Below are 23,810 nucleotides of genomic sequence, written 5' to 3'. Positions count from 1 at the left end.
CTAGAGTCCATTGATTATTAAAAATTATAAAATGGTCACCTGATTATTCATATATTCTAAACTTGTCATTCTTCATTAAAAAATTGATAACAACCTGAGTTGAAAGTTAACATGTTGACTAATATATGATAATCTAGATTTTGAGATTATATTTTATCATATCAGAGTAAGTAGGTTAATGTCCAGGTCAAATTACCGTCAATTTTTTAATAGAAAATGACGAGTTTAGGATATATGAGTAGTCGAGTGAGTATTTTATAACTTTTAGTAGTCGAGGGACTCAACAAAATAACGTCTATAGTCAATAGATCATTTCGTAAACTTTTAATATTCATGGTACTTAAAAAAGTAATATCTTATAGTTAGGATATCATTTGTCTACCTTACCGTTATTTAAAACAGTATTTGGTTTATAAACCTAATCGAGATTATGAATTTCGTTTATCAGACTCACAAAGATAAGTTGGTACTTTCACCAAATCATCGGAATAAACGTATTTTGTAAGGTAAATCAATTTTTTAGGCTTAATACAAAATAATTGTCAAATTATGTCTCAAAAAACATTTTAACGTCTAAAGAATTTTTCCTTAAAAATATGTATTTAATGCTTGCAATGATATAGACGTTAACCGCCATTAAAAATCTTCTTTAAGTGACATGTGTCACGTTATCATGATTTTGAAAATATATTTTTATTAAAAAATAAATATATTTAAAAAAAAACTTTCAAAAAAACCCCACCCCTTCCCCCTCCCTCTTCCTTCTCCCTTCTTTGACACCACTGGCGTACATCTCCACCACCACCAACTTCGTCAACGCCTCACGACCCCAACTCTGACCAACAATCACCCAAATCGACCATCAATCGTCACAAAAGAATAAGAAATCGTTCGTTGTCCCTCAATGTCGAACCCTTCTTCGACCAACCGTGACCGTCACCGCTTACACCGGTGAGAGCATCGTCTCACGTTGAGGAAAACCCAACCATCCTCTCATCGAGTAGCATCGCCGTTTTCTATGGAGGAAGCTTCGGTGAAAACCCAACCGGAGTTAATTTTGCAAATTTTAAAAACTTTGGGCTTTTTATAAATAAATTGAGTTTTTTTTAAAAAAAATTCTTTCAAAAATTAATATTCTTATTTATAAAAAATAAAAAATAACATTGGACACATATTTTGTATTAAGCCAAATATATAAAAAGGAGATGAAAAGTCTCAAAATAAGAACGTCTCTTTCTAAAAAAAAAAGAAGATTAAAAGGGCCCTTATTATGGTACACTAGTCTTTCTCTTTTTCTTTCTCAAAAAGAAAAAAAAATAATCTTTCTCTATTTCTTTGTTTCTTTTTTGAAAGAAATCTCACTTTTTCCACTTCTAATCACGCATACACATTTTAGGGGGAAAGTAAGAAATTTTACGTGATTTATCTCTAGTAAAATAAGATTAAAAGGCCCCTATTCCTCCTCCTGTCTGTTATAATCATCAGCTCACATGTTGTATTCGAAGTAAGTTTATTTGGATAAAAAGGTAAAAATAACTAAATAATTTTTATTTGATAAGTTTTGATCTAACTCGATTTTATAAGATCAAATTTTTTTTATTGAAACTCGGTTAAAATTAAATAATTTAAAAAAAGGCTTAAATGCCTCATTGCCCCTTCAACTATACCATATGTATCAAGTTGTCCCTTAAAGTATTGCCCCCTAACTATAAATTGTCACCTCATTTACCCTAAATCGTTATCTCTGTTTAAAAAAATTCTCGGAACAATCAAAACGTACCACATCACCCTTTTTTAGAAATTATTTTTCAGTAAAACAATAAAAATGAAAATAAAATATTTTTTAATAAAAAATTGGGTGAACTGAATCTCTTGAACCGGTTCAGTTCCTATTTTTCCCCAATCTTCCTTTTTTAATATAAATTCAACTCAAATCCTAGATTAGTTTATTATACACGATAATTTCCTCTCAAACACTAGATTTCTTCTTCTCTTAAATTCTTGATTTCCTTAAGCACACAATCACCACTTTTTTCTTTACTTTTACATTGAAGAATGTCTACTGGAAGTTCGAAATCAGTATTCGAGGGAAATATTGTTCAATGTCACTATGGATTGAGAGCACCGATTTGCACTTCAACTCTCTCTTAGAGCAAAGGAAAGAAATTTTATGGGTGTGCCAGATGGAAGGAGGTAGTCTTTCAACTATCCTTCGATTTTTTTCTTGATCCATTTCTGTGAAATATGTTTCAAAATTTAATTTGAATTTTCTATTGGATAGCAAAGCTGTGATTTATTCCAATAGAATGAAAATGATTATGGAAAGTGATTCGATGTTGATGAATTAATGAGCTAAGTACAAATATTATTATCCTAAAATAAAGATATTCGAATAAAAAATTTAAAATTTTGAAAAAAAAATGGTAAAAGTTGATGAAGTGGAAAGGTTGGAGAAGAAGCTTATGAAGAAAAAATATTAATTAAGAACTTGTAAAATTGAAATGGCTAAGGATAAGAATCCAACAATGTTATACAAGGTTGGATTGATTTGATGTTTACTTCTTGTTGTAATGAAGCTATTCCTTTGACGTAACTTTTATGATTTCCATTAATCTATGAGTTAGTGTTATTTTATATGATTTCCATTTATGTGTTGCTACTGTTGGCTATGAATGCCATTGAAGTGTTGCTAGTGTTGGTTTTGACTTTCATTGAGAGAGAAAAATGTGAAGTTTGCATGGAGATTGTAAGTACAATGACACATAACTTACAACATCAAAATTTATCAAAATGCATCAGAGTGTATCAAAATGCTTAAAAACCACTTAATGTATCAAAATGCATCAAATTTTTTACATAATAGTTACAATATGTTTTACATACCCCTAACATCATAAAATACTTTAGTTCCAAAAAAACAACATATTGTAGTTCCACAAAGTTGCATAAAAGATTGTCTAAGGACATCCTTAGTTCCACCACATCAAAAAGTAACAAAAAATATATTCAATTTGGATCTTAAGCTTCTTCCATGTGATTTGTTGGAAGTTGATGAAGTTTGGGAATATGTTAAAGGTAGAAACCCTGGTGGAGACTGGGATGAAAATGAAAGTTGCATCCTTCTTGCAACTTCAGATAAAACTATTACAGGCTGAGATGAAGACAACTTATGGTGCATCCTTCTTACAAGCTGAGATGAAGGTGTTGTAAGCTGAGATGAAGTTATTGTAGGATGAGATAAATATGTTGCAGGACATTGTTACATCACTATTATAGTCTGTAATGAAGATGATGGAGGTTGTATCCATGTAGTAGTCTGGGATGAAGATGGAACCTAAAAATATAAAACATAAAAAACAATTTATATCAAAATGATGAAAACACAATTGATGTAGTTAAATTTAAAAATGCAACTTACATTCTTTTTCTTTGAACATGTTCTAGTGATGTGTCTAATCTTACCACAAAACCTACAACTCATATTAGTTCCATATTTAGACAACTTGTTCCCTTTAAATATTTCCCATTCCTCCATTCTCCTTTTATATTTGGGTCTTCCAGGAAGTTTTCTTTTTAATGGGGAATTTGTAGGGCCCATATTTGTTTCCCTTAAAAAATGTTCACTAGGAAGTATTAGTAAAACATAATTGTACAAAAACTTATATGTCTCCTTTTTGTATGCATCAGCCACATATGACTCAATTTACTCAACCTTATACAAGATAACACATATTGCATGTGGTCATGGAATACTTGTCAAATCCCAATATCTGCATGAGCAATTCCAGCCCCTAACATCCACAATATATGCTTCCCCATTACTCAATACCTCATAATCATATTGCCCATTCCATATTACATGACAATAAGCACTAGTTGTTTTGTGTTCTTAAACAACTTTACAAATTTCAGGACAAAGAAAATACACCCATCTTTTAGACCTAAGTTTGTGTGAACAGTTTTTATTCATGACATAGTGTCTGATGTCCTTAAATAAAAAAATTAGAGCTTTATACTTTACATAAAATATTGTTGAATTAAATGTTTTACCAAAGTTGTTGTCAACAAAGTCACATTTAGAATGTGTTGCAAAAAAACCCATAACCAATGTTTAGGATCTCATTGCATCAAACTTGTTAGTGCACTCTCTTTCAACTGCCTCATCTTATTGCTTTTATTTCGAAATACTGCCTGATTTGTTGACTTACAGCATGCCCATAATTGTTATTTCAAGTCTGTCGCTTTATGTTCCTTTCTCCAGTTAGCATACATGTGTCTTGCACAAAATATGTGCTCAATAGTAGGTATTATAAGTTGCATTTCTTCTAAAAGCCCTTGCAATATAGAGCCCTGTTAAACTCATTTAAAACATATAAGTTGAATTAAATATTAAAATTAACATATGTTAAACACAAACCTTTTGCATGTCATTGATAACAATAAAATTTTGACCATCTGTTAATTGCAAATTACCTTGAATGTTTCTCAAAAACTAAGACTAAGTGTTCCTATTCTCCACCTCTACAACAGCTCATGTTATTGGAAAAATTTGGTTATTATCGCCTCTACGTACAACAGCTAGTAATTTACCCTTAAACTGTCCTTTTAGAAAACAACCATCAAGATATGAAACATTCCTATAATACCTAATAAACCCTTCATTCATGCCATTAAAACAAACATAAAATCTTCTGAAAATAGGTTTATCAGATAGAGTGGGCCTCTCAACTACAAGGTCAAATTTGTCATTGGGATATGCTTGTCTCAATGTAAACACGTAATCGAATAATCTATTAAACTCATGCTCTAACATACCTCTTATATGTTCTGTAGTCCATTTTCTAGCTCTACAACAAAAATTCTTGGTAAGATCTACTCGTAGCTTTTATTTAGCAAGTCTTTATAAGTCTCTCAATTTTAAGTTGGTAGAGCACAAGGCTCTTAACCTTGTGGTCGTGGGATCGAGTCCTACGGAGGGAATTTCATAATTCGGAGGTCTCCACGGAAGCTGCTCTTAACCTGACGTTAGGGGCAGCCTACTATCATACCTCCTCCTTACCCCATTACATATGGGAAAAAAGGGTCAGCTAAAAATTATCCTCAATTAACTAATAAAATTATTCTCAACATACTTATAATTTGCCCTTCTATTCTTAAATGTTACAGAGCAAGAATATTCACTCACTAGTCTTAATCTTATAAATAACATCTTGTTTTCCCTTACCAAGATAAATCATGAAGGGACACAAAACACCCTTACTCCTTGCTCTAATTCTACCATCTTCATTTCTAATGTACCTAAAATCAGATTTGTTAGCTACTGTAAAAAACCTCAATGTTTCCTTAAAATATTTGTGGCTTTCAAAAATCATACTCAACTCAAATCTAGGTTCACTACTATAATAAAAAAAAATGTGTTCTTACCTCTCTTGCAGACATGTTCACCGTTAAAATTTGTTTCTTAGCTACCCACATCATAAAATAGTAAGTAATCAGTGTCATTCCCACTTCCTTCTTGTCTTTCTTCAACTCTATGAAACTCACTGTTTTGATTTCCTCTTAGATCCTCACCCCCCACAATTATAAATTTTCTTCTTTCTTCAAATTTTCTTGCATTATGGAAAATACTTGTTATTTCTTCTTCATCATCATCATTGAGCACTACTTTACCTGTTAGATCTTCAGATTCAGACTCTTCTTCAAGTTGATGGTAGGTCCAGTCACTTTCATCTTCAGTATCTACTTCATCTACCACCCTATTAATACTCACGACTTTAATACCCTCTTTATTATCTTACATATTTGGACTACCAACGTTATCATCAGTTAACCACCATCAAATTGCCCATCTTCAACTAGTCCACCTTCAATTGGCCCACCTGTTCCACATTCAACTTGCCCACCATCATCATCATCAACTACCCATTATCACCATCAAGATCATATGCATCTTCCTCATCTAACAAGGTATGTATACTTGTTGAGTTAATCGATTGACAAAATCGGCCAAGAGGGGGTGAATTGGTAATTAAAATTTTGTGGAAGCTTTTTGCAGAAAATTGAAAGTAATTGCACAGCAATTTAGAGTGGTTCAACTTTATCAACCAAAGTCTACGTCCACTACCTTAGCTATCCACACTAAGGATTTTCCAACAAATTCACTAATTTGTTCTTTCTTTTGAGGCCAAAGAGATAACCTTACAACTCCCTCAAGAATATACCCCAATTCTTGAGAACACTCTTTTCTCAAAGAGAAGATTACAAATTTGCAAACTCACAAGAAAAACCTCACAAGGCAAATATGTTTGCACAATTCTAGAACAAAGGAAGAAGACTCAAGAATAAATACAATTGAGCACAATAAGTGTTCTTGAAAGTAAAATGAATATTGAATGACAAATAGGCTTGAAATGCTCAAACTTGAGGTTTTATGCTTTCTCTTTGATTCTCTCTTGATTCTAGTTGCTTGATATTTCTAGTTATTGATCAATGGCTTCTAAGCTTGTTTAAATACACCTTGAATCACTTTTGAACGTTGGGGATGATTAGTGGAGTCAATATAGCCATTTAAGTATGAAAACAATTAATAAAATTAGTTGGGAGCGTCAGTGCATTGATGCATACCCATGGTGCATTGGTGCATCAGTGTAAAATTCAAATATTTTGACCGTTGGACCCTTAGTGCATCGGTGCACTAAGAGTGCATCGATGCATCAAGTGCATTCGATGTTTCAAAATAGCCAGAGTGCATAGATGCATCAAATGCATTCGATGTTTTCATAAAATCCTTAGTGCATCGGTGCATGGTTTGTGCATCGATGCATCAAATGTATTCGATGTTCAATTTAATTCATGGTGCATCGGTGCATCACTCTGAAAAATTAATTTCATGCTTGATTTTGGTTCAAAATACTTTGTGAAAATTGTTTCAAAAATATATTAAGTATAAAACACAATTTTACACATTTAGTAAGGTTTGAAATTGATCTTAAAAGACTTGGAGTAATAATTTGATATTCGAGTAATTAAATCGAATATACTTTTAGAAAATCATTTGTAAAATCTTAAAATTCATTTAACTTAATTTGTTATATCGAAAATTCAAAATGTTTTCAACAATCTCCCCCTTTTTGATATAACAAAACTCTTGAGTAATTTTAAGATTTTCTTTGAAAATAAGTTTTGAAATCAATTGAAAAATTACTCCAAATTACTCCCCCTTACTATAACACTTCTCCCCTTTAAAACTTTTAACACTTAACACTTCTCCCCCTTTTTGTTAAATCAAAAAGACTTAAAATTGATTTAAACAAGGTTTTGAAAAACATAGCCAATTGATTAAATATATATATATATATATATATATATATATATATAGCTTAAGCTGCTAAGATCACAATCAAAAGAGAGATTAGTCATTAGTTTCATAATCAATATTCATAATAAAGTGTGAAATGGTAAATTGGTCATATTTCAACTAAAAAATAAATGATGCATATATTGTAACAAACCAAAATATATATGAAATAAAATATCAAACAATCATCCGACAATCAAACAAAGACAATCCAAAATGTTTTAACAATTCAAGTTCAACCCAAAAACAATCAAAGCAAGATAAGTATATTCATCCATTGAAGGATCGGGAGGAGGAGGAGGGTAACGAGCTCTCATCTAAAGCTAGAGTGCATCCAACCAATAATTCATATCTTGTTGTCTAGCTCCCAAGGTAGAGAGCTGGGACTCAATGAATGTGAAGCACGAATCCATGGACGCATATCGTAAATCAAATGTCTCCAAAAACAAACAAAAATACGAAGGCATTTGTTCTTCTTGTGGAACTGGTTCTGGTACAGGCTCGTCATCAGGTACATGATCATCGATGTCTTGCATAAGTTGTTGAAATTCAGGATCATCATCATCAGCCAGAGCCAGAGGAGGAGGAGCACGAGAGGAGCTAGGAGCAGTTCGTGAGGAACTAGCTCCCGGAGTTTGCTTGCCTGGTCTAAAAACCCAATGACTGGTTACCTCGTCAAGTTTCCAATCTGCTTTCTTCAAGGATATGAGATTGATTTGATTTTGAAGTGGGATAGGATTGTCAAGAGAGACGTCTAGACCAAGTTTGATAAAGAGGTTACTAAGAAGACATCCATAAATCCATGTTTCAACATGTTTTGAAGGAACAATGTTTATCATATCCACTAGTTGACTGAATATAATGTGGGGGCAGATTTATTTTGATTTTATTTTTAAGACAATACATCCACCATAAATCCCTAGTATGAAGTGTGGAGTACCTACCTCCGGATGGTCTAAACCACCAAGAGATCATCAAATGGAGAAAATGATCGTGATGAGATCGTAGAGTACTAACACTGGAGTTTGGAACATAGGGATATTCCACATTTTCATTCTCATTATATACACCACTATCATCTAACCCAAATCGAAAATCTATAGTCTCAGGGTCAATATTAATATATTGGCCTAAAAGATAGGATCTAATGGCTATAGTTCCACATTGAGTTTCATTTTGAATACACGCCGTATTGGAATAGAAAATGCGGACCAATTGTTGATAGACGATAGGTTTAAGCTGAAACAATTTATCAAACTTCCAAGCTTTAAGAGTCGGAATGTATTCGAAGTCAATGTCAACCATGGTTTGAAGCGAAGGAATACGCTCTTCGCGAATTCTATAAGTTTGGAAAGAATTTCTATACCTAGAGTACAATTCGTCTCTACGACGCTCAGGCATGTTAAAACAAGATCCTAATAGAGATGAAGGTGGAGGAGGAACGGGATTAGGAGGTTGGTTTGAACGAGAATGACTCGATGAAGTTCTAGGGCGTTTAGGATTTGACATTGTTTAAAGAAAATCGGAATAAGGAATATCACCTACAATTTGAAACACATGTATGCATAATCAATCCCAAAACTCAAATGAGTCCTCAATAATTCAAGGTTCTCTAAACCATATCCTAATGGGCATGTTTTGAAAACTATTTAATAATATTTGATAATCATAATATAGTTTTCATGAAAACAACACAATTAAATCAAAAATATTACTAATTTTCGAAATCAATATTTTTTTAATTTCAAAATTCAAAGAAAAATCTTGAAAAATTGTTTGTTTTTGAAGAAATTGATAGTAAAATCTAGTTTAGAACCAAAAAATAATCAATGCCCGATATAATATTCATCATAGAACTAATCAAAACTAGTTCTAAAATCAAAAATCAATAAAATAGAGGTTTTTGAAATATTACCTTGAAAATTTGGATTGAGAGGGATGAGGAGTTGTTTTGCACGATTTAATGATATAAGCAGGTTTGAAATTTGAAAAACTTGAAGATTCCGACGAAAAAACGTTGATTTTGAGCAAGAATGGAGATTTTTAGAGAGAGGGGATGAATGGCGGGAGAGTTTTAGTTTTAGGGTTTGAGAAAATGAAGCATTTTAACCCAAAACCCGACGGATGCATCGATGCATGACCCTGTGCATCGATGCACATTCAAGGCGTGCATCGGTGCATCAACATGATGAATTGATGCACATTCAGAGGGATGCATCGATGCATTGTTAAGTGCATCGGTGCATGAAGCACAAAAAGTCAAAAATCCGTTTTAAATACTTAAAATGCTAAATTAATTAGCTCTAGTGGTATTGGCAACTCATATATTAAAAATTAATCATGTTCAATCAATCAAATTAATATTTATTTGAACATAAAATTAATTTTCATCAAGAATCATAAACTCCCCCTAACTAATAGTAATGAATGTAATCAGAAATTACTATTATAAACATTTTTCATTTAGACTTAAAAGTGCTAAAATTATTTTAAACACTAAGTGAAGATAGGTAAGTTAAACCTAATTCTCTCCTAAGTGTCCAAAAACGTTCCTTGTCCAAAGGTTTTGTAAAGATATCCGCTAATTGTTGCAAATTATCAACAAATTCTAGAACTACATCTTCCTTAGTGACATGGTCTCTAATGAAGTGATGTCTTATTTCAATGTGCTTAGTTCTAGAGTGTTGGATGAGATTTTTAGTGAGACAAATAGCACTAGTATTGTCACACTTGATAGGAATGGTACCTACTTCAATTCCATAATCAAAAAGTTGTTGTTTCATCAATAAAACTTGTGCACAACAACTACCGGCTGAAATGTATTCGACTTCAGTGGTAGATAATGCAACACAATTTTGTTTCTTTGAAAACCAAGAAATCAGCATATTTTCAAGGAATTGACAAGTACCGGAGGTACTTTTCCTATCTAATTTGCATCCTCCATAATCCGCATCAGAAAAGGCATGCAAGCTAAAGCTAGAGTCTCTAGGATACCAAAGTCCTAAACTAAGAGTGTCCTTAAGATATCTAAAGATTCTCTTAACAGCTAGTAAATGTGATTCCTTATGGAATTATTGAAATCTAGCACATAAGCAAACACTAAACATAATGTCCAATCTACTTGCAGTTAGATAAAGTAGAGATCCAATCATTGACCTATATAATTTAACATCTACATATTTACCTCCTTCATCTAAGTCAAGCTTTGTTGAAGAGCTCATTGGAGTGTCATGAGGTTTGCCATTTTCCAGTCCAAACTTCTTGAGCATATCTTTGACGTACTTAGCTTGATTGATGAAGATGTCATCTTTTCTTTGCTTGATTTGGAGTCCCAAGAAAATGAGAGCTCCCCCATCATGCTCATTTCGAATTCGCTTTGCATTAGCTTAGAAAATTCTTGGCAAAGAACATCATTAGTAGAACCAAATATTATATCATCAACATAGATTTAAACTACTAATAAATCTTTACCTTTATGCTTTAAAAACAATGTAGTGTCAACCTTCCCTTTTGAAAACCCTTTTCAATTAAAAAATTTGACAATCTTTCACACCAAGCTCTAGGAGCTTGTTTTAAACCATAAAGTGCTTTTTTCAATTTAAGAACATGATCCGAAAATTTTGAATCTTTAAAACCTGGAGGTTGTTCCACATACACTTCTTCTTTTATAAAACCATTTAAAATGCACTTTTAGCATCCATTTGATATAGTTTAAATTCATGAAAACATGCAAATGCTAATAACATTCTAATTACTTCCATCCTAGCTACGGAAGCGTATGTTTCATCATAGTCTATGCCCTCTTCTTGAGTATACCCTTGAGCAACAAGTCTAGCCTTGTTTATCACTATATTACCACTTTCATCAAGCTTATTCCTAAATACACATCTAGTACCTACAATAGATTTATTACTAGGCCTTTCAACTAATGTCCATACTTTACTTCTCTCAAATTGATTTAATTCTTCTTGCATAGCCATAATCCAATGTTCATCATTTAATGCTTCTTTAATATTCTTGGGCTCTATGCATGAAATAAATGCAACATAATTACAAATATTTCTAAGAGAAGATCAAGTTGTTACCCCTTTGGATGGATCACCTATAATCTCACCATCCTTGACATAGTTGTACTCTCTTGGATAAGATACTTCCCTTTCTTCAATGGTTGGATTCTCAAGAGGATCATGAGTTTCCTCATCTTTCGTTTCTTCCTTTGATGATGATTCTCCAACGTCATGTCTGACGTCATTTGTATTCATAATACCTACATCATCATTTAAACAAGAATCCTTCCTCGGAAGGAGATTATCATCGAAAACAACATGTATAGACTCTTCTACAACCAAAGTTCTTTTATTAAATACTCAATAAGCTTTATAATTTAAGGAATAACCCAGAAAAATTCATTCATCACTTTTAGCATCAAATTTGCCAAGGTTTTCTTTACCGTTGTTTAAAACAAAACATTTACATCCAAAATGATGAAAATAGCTAATGTTAGGCATTTTATTTTTGAAAATTTCATATGGAGTTTTCTTTAAAATTGGTCTAATCATTACTCGATTTACAACATAACAAGCGGTATTTGTGGCTTCCGCCCAAAAATATTTTGGCAAATTATTTTCACAAAGCATGGTTCTAGACATTTCTTTTAAAGTTTGATTTTTCCTCTCAACAACTCCATTTTGTTGAGGGGTTCTAGGTGCTGAAAAATTATGGCTAATACCATTAGAATTACAAAACTCATTAAATCCAAGATTTTCAAATTCAGTGCCATGATCACTTCTAACACTAGTGATAGAGTAACATTTTTCGTTTTGGATTACTTTTGAAAATGTGATGAAATTTTCTAATGCTTCATCTTTAGTACTTAAGAATAGAACCCAAGTATATCTAGAATAGTCATCTACTAAGACAAATGCATATTATTTTCCACCCAAGCTAGTAGTCCTAGTTGGCCCAAAAAGATCTACATAGATAAATTGTAATACTCTACTAGTTGACACATCATTAATGGATTTAAAAGAAACTCGCTTTTGTTTTCCTTTAGCACAAGCATCACAGATTTTATCATTATCAAATTTTAGTTTAGGCAGCCCTCGAACCAATTCTCCTTGAACTAACCGTTGCAAAACACTCATGCTAGCATGTCCTAGTCTCTTATGCCATAACCAACTATCATGCTCATCATTTGCAACTAGGCATAAATTAGTCATTTCTATAGAGTCTAAATGCACCATGTATATGTTTCCTATTCTATGACCAACAAGCATAATCCTATTAGATGCAATGTCAATGACTTTACAACCATTAGTTTCAAATATGACATTGAATCCCTTATCACATAATTGACTAATACTCAAGAGATTATGCTTTAATCCATTCACATATAACACATTTTTAATTTGTATGGAAGATGTATTACCTATTGTACCTATACCTTCAATGTGACCTTTTGAATCATCACCAAAAGTCACTTCTCCTCCATTTTTGGCGTTAAGCTCTATGAACCGGTTTTTGTCCCCGGTCATGTGTCTCGAGCATCCACTATCAAGGTACCAAGAATTTAGATTTGTTTCCCGTGCCTTGTAGCAATGCTCCTTTTCCTACAAACATAGATTAATTTTTGATTTTTGGTACCCAAATTCTTTTGGGTCCATATTCATTAGTTTTCAAAATCCTAGTCCCCTTAGGTATCCATTTGTGTAGGATATCCTTATCTTTAGTAGTAATAAGCTCTTTAGGAACCCATATACTTCTAACGATTTTTCCATTAGAGGTTCTTTGGGGACCTCTATGATTGTAGTTTTTAAAACTTTTTCTAACAAAGTTTTCTTTTCAAACTCTTCTAGTTTGATTTGCAAATTTTTTATTTTACTTTCAAGATCGTTGTTGGTTTTGGATATGAGTTTATTTTCATTTTTCAATTTTGAAACATCATCTTTATATTTTAAAAATAATTTCTCATAATCCGAAGGCAACCCATTATATTCCTCTAATAGCTCATCATAGGATAAATCATCAAAATCAGATTAGTTAGAGGCTACCTTAGAATCTTCCCCGAATGCCATCAAGCACAAGTTTTCTACTTCTTGTTCCTCTTTATCGGAACCTTCTTCATCGCTCCATGTAGCCACATGAGCCTTGTGCTTATTTTTTGATTGACCATTTCTCTTCAATTGTGGGCAATCATATTTGACATGCCCTGGATTTTTGCATTCATAGCAAATGATTGGGTCCTTCTCTTTTGGTTAATTTTTGAGGCCTTCATTTCGTTTGAATTTTCTTCCTCGGTAAGGTCTCATCATTTTTCTGAACTGTTTGGCAAACAATGTCATTTCCTCGTCATCGTTATCTTCATCCGAATCACTCTCATCTTTTGTGGATTTGAGAGCAACTCTAATGTTTTTCTTCTTCTCCTTCGCCTTTGGTTTCTCTTCAATCTTATTGAGGTCCACCTCATCTTCAAGCATCATTTCATGAGTGAGGAGTGAACCGATTAGCTTTTCAAGAGTTAAGGACGTTATATCCTTAGACTCGATGATTGCCGTCTTCTTTGATTGCCATGATTTTGGAAGGGAGTAAACTAACTTCCTCAAAAGCTTTTCATTTGAAATGATCTCTCCATATGATTTGAGACCATCGACAATCGTTGAGAATCTATCCGTCATAGCTTTGATATCTTCATTTTGTTTCATCCTGAAATTTTCATAGTTATGCGTTAGAATACTAATTTTAGATTTCTTTACCTCATCGGTACCTTCATGAGTGACTTGAAGTTTGTCCCATATTTCTTTGGCGGTTGTACAAGATGAAACTCTTCTGTATTCATCTGGTCCAAGAGCACAAAATATAATATGGATGGCTTTGGAGTTGAGCTGGAACATTTTTGTCTCTCCTTCACTCCATAATCTTGGATAAGTGAGAGGCTTGAAGTATCCTTCTTCTACGACATTCCATGCTCCCATGTCACTTGCTTGAATGAAGTACATCATTCTATTTTTCCAATAGGCATAGTTAGCCCCATTGAAGAAATGAGGCTTGTTGACGGGCATCGAATCGAGACCGGAATCAAAATTTGAAGTAGAGGCCATTGATGACTTTGATTATCGATGTAACTCTTCCCGAATTGACTCAAGAGGCGATTAAACCTTCAAATGAGTTAGGCTTTGATACCAATTGTTGAGTTAATCGATTGACGGAATCGGCCAAGAGGCCGGTGAATTGACAATTAAAATTTTGTGGAAGCTTTTTACAGAAAATTGAAAGTAATTACACAGCGATTTAGAGTGGTTCGACTTTATCAACCAAAGTCTAGGTCCACTACCTTAGCTATCCATACTAAGGATTTTCCAATAAATTCACTAATTTGTTCTTTCTTTTGAGGCCAAAGAGATAACCTTACAACTCCCTCAAGAATATACCCCAATTCTTGAGAACACTCTTTTCTCGAAGAGAAGATTACAAATTTGCAAACTCATAAGAAAAACCTCACAAGGCAAATATATTTGCACAATTCTAGAACAAAGGAAGAACACTCAAGAATAAATACAATTGAGCACAATAAGTGTTCTTGAAACCAAAATGAATATTGAATGAAAAATAGGCTTAAAATGCTCAAACTTGGTTTGATGCTTTCTCTTTGATTCTCTCTTGATTCTAGTTGCTTGATATTTCTAGTTGTTGATCAATGGCTTCTAAGCTTGTTTAAATACACCTTGAATCACTTCTAAACGTTGGGGATGATTAGTGGAGTCAATAGAGCCGTTTAAGTGTGAAAACAATTAATAAAATTAGTTGGGAGCGTCAGTGCATCGATGCATACCCATGGTGCATCGGTGCATCAGTGTAAAATTCAAATATTTTGACCGTTGGACCCTTAGTGCATCGGTGCACTAAGAGTGCATCGGTGCACTAAGAGTGCATCGATGCATAAAGTGCATTCGATGTTTCAAAATAGCCAGAGTGCATCGATGCATGGCTGGTGCATCGATGCATCAAATACATTCGATGTTTTCATAAAATCCTCAGTGCATCGGTGCATGGTATGTGTATCGATGCATGAAATGCATTCGATGTTCAATTTAATTCATGGTGCATCTTTGCATGGATTGGTGCATCGGTGCATCACTCTGAAAAATTGATTTCAGGCTTGATTTTGGTTCAAAATACTTTGTGAAAATTGTTTCAAAAATATATTAAGTATAAAACACAATTTTACACATTTAGTAAGGTTTGAAATTGATCTTAAAAGACTTGGAGTAATAATTTGATATTCGAGTAATTAAATCGAATATACTTTTAGAAAATCATTTATAAAATCTTAAAATTCATTTAACTTAATTTGTTATATCGAAACATCAAAATGTTTTCAACAATACTGCAAGTACCTACAAAATCTACATTTTCCAACTCTAACATTGGGTTAACATATATGTGTATCTTCTCTTTACTACTTAAATGTTGAATTAGATTTAAATAACTTGCATTATCAGAACCTAATGTCCTTAAACTTTCATCTAAACTGTAACATGATTCTAAATATGCTAGTTATAAATATGCTAAATAAACTATTTGGTTTGTTGGATACTCTGCATCCCCAACAAAGGCAACTGTAGTAGAATAACATCGATAGTCATGATCAATTTTTCTTTCAATTTTTTTGCCCCTAACATAAGACAACTTAAGTTTTCAAGTGAAGGTCCCCAAAATGAATTACCAAAGTATACTCCAATCAATCCATTTTACCTAAATAATAAATACTTTACACATGAATCTTAACATAATGAACATTTCAAATGCACATATAATCCAAACAGTAAACATGATGATTCACACATGTGAACATATTAAATAATATTAAAATAATGAACTTAAATTTAGAAAGAATCTTAAGAAATGTTAGCTTTCTGTTTTGTCTTTGTTAGTCCATAAGAATCTTAACAAATGTACCTTATTGGCTTGGCTTTCTCTTCAACTATGAAAAGAACCAATCAATGTAATATTTTAAAACCTTCAACTTTTCTATCACAAAACTAAAATGATGGGTTCATCAATTTAGGTTTTAATTGGTATAAATCAGAAGCAAAATTCATCACATAATAATTAAATAAATAATTTTCAGAAACATACATTTCTTTCGCCAACCAAGTTTTTAATTTAGGGTTTTAAACAATCACCACGATCAACAAAGTTTCGTTCAATAAATCTTCTTCGTTGCCAAAAAAAGTTAAAGAAGAGGATGAGACCAAAATCAACTATTAAAGAAGAAGGTCAACAGAAGAAAATCAACTATTGACTAAAAAAGAGAATCGATTCAAGAGAAGAAGAGAAGAAAAAGACGAGATAGTCTTTTAGGAAAAATAGGAACTGAACCGGTTCAAGACTTTTATTTCACCTATTTTTAGGGTGACATGGCGCATTTTGATTTGTTTGATAATTTTTTTTAATGGAGATAAAGATTTGGGGCAAAACGTCCTGAAAAATACTTTAGAGGGTAACTCAGTACAAATTGTACAGTTCAGGGGGCAATGAGACATTTAAGACTTAAAAAATCAAGTATAGAGATGAAAAACTTTCCAATCGAACACAATCTAAGATCATCCAAGATAATCTTATCGATACGTTTGTGAATTGAGGGACTAGGCTAAAATATTTACTAAACATAACGATTAGAAAAAAATCTCAAAATTTTTATTATTTATTTCAATAAAATTAAGGAATTTGTTCAAGTTTTTGAGAATTTTTCTAACCGTTGTATATGGTAAATATTTATTTTTTTATTTTTTAATAAATGTCACGTCTATAACATTGGCTGATGTTGAAATTATCGACGATTACAAAAGATTTACTATTTTGTTAGTTAAAGCAGACTTCGAATTAGGATGATATCTTTAAATAACTTCGAAAATAAATTAATACAAAAAAAATCATACAAATAAAAATAATAAACTGAATATAGTACAGAAATAAAAATAAAAATATACTTCAGAAATAAAAATAACCCTCAAAACTTGCATAAGAAGCTTATTCATATACACCACGAAAAAGATAAAGAATAACAATAAAACATAGAAGGCGGTATTACTGGCACTGAAAGAGGGGCCGTAGTTGTCGAGTTGTCTCGAGGGAATAATATTCAAAATATACGGTAAAACTTGAAAAAAACAAATTAAGGTTATGGAGTAGTTTAATTAAAAAAACAATTACTTAAAAGTATATTATATTATTGTTTAATTACACAAAAAAATAAATTTTAAAAATATTAAAGTATTTATTTTATTATATATTCTATTTTCATAAAAAAATATTTTAAATAAAAAAAATATTGATTTAATCAATTAAACGATTCAAAATTAGTTCTATAACTATTTTTAAAATTTTATAACTAATGAATAATAAATTTAATTTAATTAATTAAATCAATGTTAACTCTAAATGTCAATAAAGCCATCAAACGTAGTCATTAATGGGATAAATTATACATTTAGTATATAAACTATCATTTTTTTGGTCTATTTTAATATTTAAACTTTTAATTTTTTTAAAATCACACTTAATGTTTAGTTGTTTGTTTTATTTTAGTACATCATTGTTAAAAATTTAAAAGCACTGCAATTTTTATAGGTAATTTATATCATTTATCATTCAATTATCTTTTTACTCTTATTTTGGTACTAAAGTTTAAAAAATTTCAATTTAACTACTCAACTTTCAAATTGTTCCTATTTTAATCACTCTAATTTAATTTATCAATGATTTTTATGACATGAAATTTTTATTATTCTTTTATTAATATATAATTAAAAAAATTAAATTTAAAAGTTAGAGTGACTAAATTAAGAGTAATTTAAAAGTTAAGTAATTAAATTTAAAAAATTAAACTTTAATTATCAAAATAGGAGTAAAAATATAATTGAGTGATGAATAATATAATTTTCTCATAAAAAAAGATTTCAAGTGCAAATCTCATGCGAAGTTTTTAACAAAGTATTAAAACGAAATAAAAATTAAATATTTAATGTGATTTTGAAAAAAAATTAATATTTAAATATTCAAACAAACTAAAATTAATAGTTAAATACTAAATTCGTAGTTTATCCTAATTAATATGGGAACCGAATAGTCATTTTACTCCTCATGAAAGACCCTCCCTCCCTCCCTCCTTTTTCTCTTTGACTCTCTTGTGAAACCAGGAGACACCCTTTGAACCAAAATTACTTAACAATGAAGAATTCCTCAAACCCTATTGTTGAAGAAAGAGTAGAGTTGATGGTTTCACGAGATGGTAAGAGCCACGAACTAAGAACAGCCCATTTCATCACACCTTCCATTCAGGACTCAAGCTCCACCGTTGATGGAACACCAATCCCTAACCTTTCCTCTTTGCCAGCCACTTTTGATCCCAAAACTTGGCCCATCGAAGCAAATTTCTATGGCTGGAGAAACCCGCAAAAGGAATGGAAATCGTGGGTCGTCGAGATGGCTTCTTTACACGAGTCCACATGGAAGAACGCTGGTATTTCGAAGCCATCATGAATTCGACGTACCATATCGAAAGACACAACGATTTAGTGTTTGGGGTTGCCGAGAAATGGTGCCATGAAACCAAAAGCTTCGTTTTCCCATGGGGCGAAGCCACGGTTACGTTGGAAGATATAATGGTCATCGGGGGATATTCCGTTTGGGGTCCCCTGTTTTCGCACCTGTTGAATCGGAGGAATTGGAGGAGACTCGGAAGAAACTCGACAACTCGAGGAGAGAGCTCAACAAGAGTTCACATAAGAAGGCGAGTCAGAGTGTGTGGTTGAAGAAGTTCATGAACAGCAGTAGCGAAATCGAGCACGAGGCGTTTCTGGCATTGTGGTTGTCGAGGTTTGTTTTGCCATCTGCTTTTCAGGTTGTGGTTAGCTCTGTTTTCTCCATTGCTGTACACCTCGCTAGAGGAACTAGAATTGCGCTTGGACCTGCTGTTCTTGCTAAGATTTATACTGATTTGAGTTGTTTAAATCGAAAAATCTTCGATTCGACACGTTTGGATTCCGATTGTGATGATGGAATTGTTGGAGTTGCACTATGGTCACCACTTCAATTAGTCCAGGTCTGGGTTTGGGAGAGATTTCCGGGGTTACGTCCGCGTCCGAGGCCTAATTCGATCGATAACGGTGAGCCGAGGCTGGCCTTATGGCATCACCTCAAGTGCAAAGTGCCTGATGTGAGATCAGTTCTGGATTCAGCCAAGGAAAGTTTCGAGTGGTGCCCTTACGTAAACGATGTCGAGTTTTATGGAGATACAGCTAAGTGGATATCGGTTGATTTGAGTTTAGACGATGAATTGCTGTCCTTTGCTCGAATCTTGAGGGCTTCGGAGTTGGTTGGACTTGACTGTATCGAGCAGTACCTTCCTCACCGAGTAGCAATCCAATTCAGAATGGATCAGGATATTCCTGGTCATGTTCCGCGATCGAACGATAGTCCTGAGATTGCTTGGGCTGATTACAACACTCCCATTGCCGGTGGGAAGTTGTACATTCCTTCCAGGGTCTCCGAGGCAGATGTTACTTGTCAATACTCGAATTGGTGGAAGCAATCGAAGTTGAACCTGCAAGAAGGAAGTAAAGACGTGTTACGAAAGCAAAGAAGTTTTACGATGACACCGAAGAGAACACGAGATCAAATGAAAGCGATGCGTCAAAAAAATTTAAGACGATCCTGAAGAGCTTGAAACGATCAGGGGAAGATGATACTGGCAGTGGTTTCAAGACACCACCAAAGAACTTAAACCAATCTCGGCTGCTAAAACGGAAGGAGAAAGATAACGAAGCCAGCTCCGTTCATGGTTCTGCACTGAAAAGATCGAAACAGTCGGCAAAATATCCAAAACGGCAGAAGGAAGCTTGCAATGCAAGTTATGTCTCTCGAAGCTCATCGATGCTGACAGGTCCACCACTTGGTTCGGAAGTAGACAAGGAAAGTAATAATGAGACTATTTCATCAAGATCTGTTTCCAAGCCTTTAAAAGAAGAATCACAGCTGGATTTTGTAATTAAGAAGGAACTGAACAATTCTCCGTTTCCTCCTGGTTTTCCTCCCAAAGGAAACATGATGCAAACCAAAGATTCTCTTAATGGAGATAAGGTAACTGCGACTGCTCCGTTCGGTCCCGATTTCGCCCCACAAAGTTCTATAAATGAAAATAAAGCTAACCCCACAGTTCCTCCTGGCTTTCCTCCCAAATGCAATAGGGTGGAAGTAAAGGGTACTGTTGATGTCAAAGATTCTGATGAAGGGACTGTAACAATTTATAGCTCTTCCATGAATCATGGCAGTGTGGGGAGTAAAGTGGGTGGAAATCATTCAGAAAGTCATCCTGGAAGTTCTTCTTTGGATTCGGATGACGAAGATCAACTGACAATATCAGAAATGTTGAACTCTAATATGAAGATCGACGATATCGACTGCCTAGTTGCTTTAGACGACTCATCAGGTCAGTGTTCAGTTGCAGATAATGAGCTCCCAAGATGCGAGCTGATAACAACACTTGGAACAACAAACGCTGCAAATGAAGCCGCAATCGACATCAACAATGATTGTCCTAATGAAACACCATGGCTACGTCTAGAAAAGCGAATAAGCAGGCTGGAAAGATTGGTTACTAAGACTAAAGCAATGCTTTTTGGTAACATCTGATCATTAGAGGATCAGTTAGCTGGTGCATTCATTTCGTAGCATGAAAAAGAAAAACAACAGCTTTACTGCTCAAATGTAATATTGCAGAAAACAAATTACAAAGACATTGTCAGTCTGTACATTTTCAAGTATCTTATAATTGCAGAGCCATGAATCTTGAGCTGCTTTCTTCACTGATCAAAACCCTAATCACAATGCTTAAAAAAACTGGCATTTCCATCATCATAGTATGCAGAATGGTGAAGGGGTCTAAATATTTTCCCAGGTTTATAAGCACAATAATCAATTAGAAAATGAATGCAAGTTTCAAAAAATAAGTGAAGAATGAGCTGAAATTGAATAGAAACAACTTTTATTTGGTAGTAAATAATGAGTGTGTATCCCCCAGATTCATCGTTCATAAGTGAAATCCTCAGTCCACTACTTTTAATTATGAAAAATGTTTGTCACGGTGATTATTTAAGAAATGTTGAACACAGAGCAAGAGAACACCAGCAATACATACATAAAACAACTAAATTATATGAGTTTAATAATTAAAGATCAACCACCCATTTTTACTTATCTAAGGGTGTAAAACCGTATAACCAAATCCTGACTATATATAAAACAACTAAAAATGATCCATTTCTTCAAGTAAAGTCAGGACCATCAACTTTTAAAATCAAATAGAAATTCATCAAAATAAAAGTGTTTTTTTCAATAAAAAGGTTTTTAAAATTTAAAAATATAACTATTTTATTAGAAAAATAAAATACACAAAAAAAAGGGCAAGAACAAGACATCCAACAAAGATGGAAATTATAATAAAAAAATAGTCATCTACATTTAAGATGAAAAATATTCCATATCATTTGATGCCAAACAATTTACTTTTAAGATGCCAAATAGAAAAAAAAAATCTCTATTTGTTGATAAATAAAAGATCTTTATTTTCAAAATCACACACACAAAACTATTAATAAATACACATTTCTCAAAGAAAAAAAACAAATTAGTTGGAGGAAATTGAGAATGATACGTTAAGGGTCCGGTAATCAAAAGTTTCTGAAAGAAAAAAAAAACAAATTAATTGGAGGAAATTGAGAATGCTATGTTAAGGGTCTGGAATCAAAAGTTATGGGGTTTTAGTTGCTTTATAGAAGGAGATGATAAATACAAATTAACGACCTCTCCTCCATATATATATATATATATATATATATATATATATATATATATATATATATATATATATAATATTGACGTAAAGAGTTTGAATAAAAAATATTATTTAAATAAATTTATCAATTTGATGTGAAGAACACTATAATAAATACAATAGATCTCAAAATAAATTTCTATACGCTCTAGTGCTAAGTGGATAAAAGTTTTTCTAACCTAAATAAGCTTCATGGTTAAGCATTGAAATTTAGTAAGCAACCATAGAAAAGTCAAATTAGGGAGTAACTATTTGTTAAAAATTAAAATGTACATTTAATATAGTATGATATAATAATGATTTATATTTTAAAATTTAAATATTAGTATTAATTTATCTATGAATTAAAATAATTGAATAAAATTGATCTTTCATATTTTATTCTTCTATTAAATTATTTATGATTTCTTTTAGATCATTTTTTTGGTAAATGAATTGAGTAAAACTAGACTAACTTAAACAATTATGTCTTATATTCCTAATGTCGTCTTGGAGCTTTAGGGCTACCAGTCCTGTAGGCTCGAGGAAAGTTGCTCACTCAAAATCATTTTTTCCACCATTCTTGCCAGTACATTAGCTACTCTATTCGCTTCTCGTTGGGTTTGCATGAAGGTTATCGTCCAGTTTCTCTCAGTCAATCTCTTATATATTGCAGGATGGTAGTTGTCGACACCACTCATATGTTTTCTGAGCATAGTTTAAAAGCTCACTATGAATGTTGATGTTATGAAACTGATCGATATTATTTTTAACGATATGATGGATACAAAATGTGGGATATGCATGCGGAGGTATCCAACAACTTCTTGGTTATTCAATTTCCGCCAAAATGTATGTTCCTCGATCGGATATCAAGCAAACTCCATCTTCTCGAATGACATTTTTATATAGATTGGTAAAAAATAAATCACATGCCTCTGTTGTCTCTCCTTCAACAATGGTGAATACAATTGGGAAGATATTTCTTTCACCATCTTGCGCAACTTCCATCAACAATACATGCTTATATTGACCATACAACTACGTACCATCTACTTGGACCATACGTTTGTAAAATGAAAATCCTTCTATGCATGACTAGAATGCCCAAAAGAGTCTATGAAATGTTTTCTTCCCTGGAACAAGTTGACCTTATTCGACATATGCAGGCATGGTTTGAGACTTCTCTATGGTTCTTGGGATGAATCGCTTCATTGCTTGTAACAAATGTGGTAGCTCATTGTAGGATGTATCTCAATCTCCATGTGTCAGCTTCATTGCCTTCATTTTCGCATTCCAAACCTTGACGTATTTTACTTGGAATCCAAATTGGCTTCAAATAGATGCAGCTAACACTGAACAATGGATCATTGGATTCTTCTCAACCAACACCTTCATGTATTCGCATATTACATCGGAGTCTAATAGTCGATAATCTTGTTCGATTGAGTTTCGCAAACATGTGTGAGGACCATTGTATATTGTGATGACCCAAGCATCGTGTCTCTGAGTTTTGGACACTCTGATCTTCCAATTGCACTCTGGGTCATATTAACACACTTCGCATATATGATTTTTGGT

The 23,810-nt window shown here is 32.8% G+C and overlaps 1 pseudogene; it reads left to right on the top strand.

Moving 5' to 3' along the window:
- The first annotated feature begins 18,520 nt into the window (after window positions 1-18,520).
- On the top strand, window positions 18,521-21,049 carry LOC120126601 (annotated as a pseudogene).
- Window positions 21,050-23,810: the final 2,761 nt, after the last annotated feature.

This window comes from Hibiscus syriacus, unplaced genomic scaffold, assembly GCF_006381635.1.
Source record: "Hibiscus syriacus cultivar Baekdansim isolate YM2019G1 unplaced genomic scaffold, ASM638163v2 tig00110458_pilon, whole genome shotgun sequence".
Taxonomy (NCBI): domain Eukaryota; kingdom Viridiplantae; phylum Streptophyta; class Magnoliopsida; order Malvales; family Malvaceae; genus Hibiscus; species Hibiscus syriacus.
Note: the sequence above shows the minus strand (reverse complement) of the source record. Positions and strands in the feature narration are given on the sequence as shown.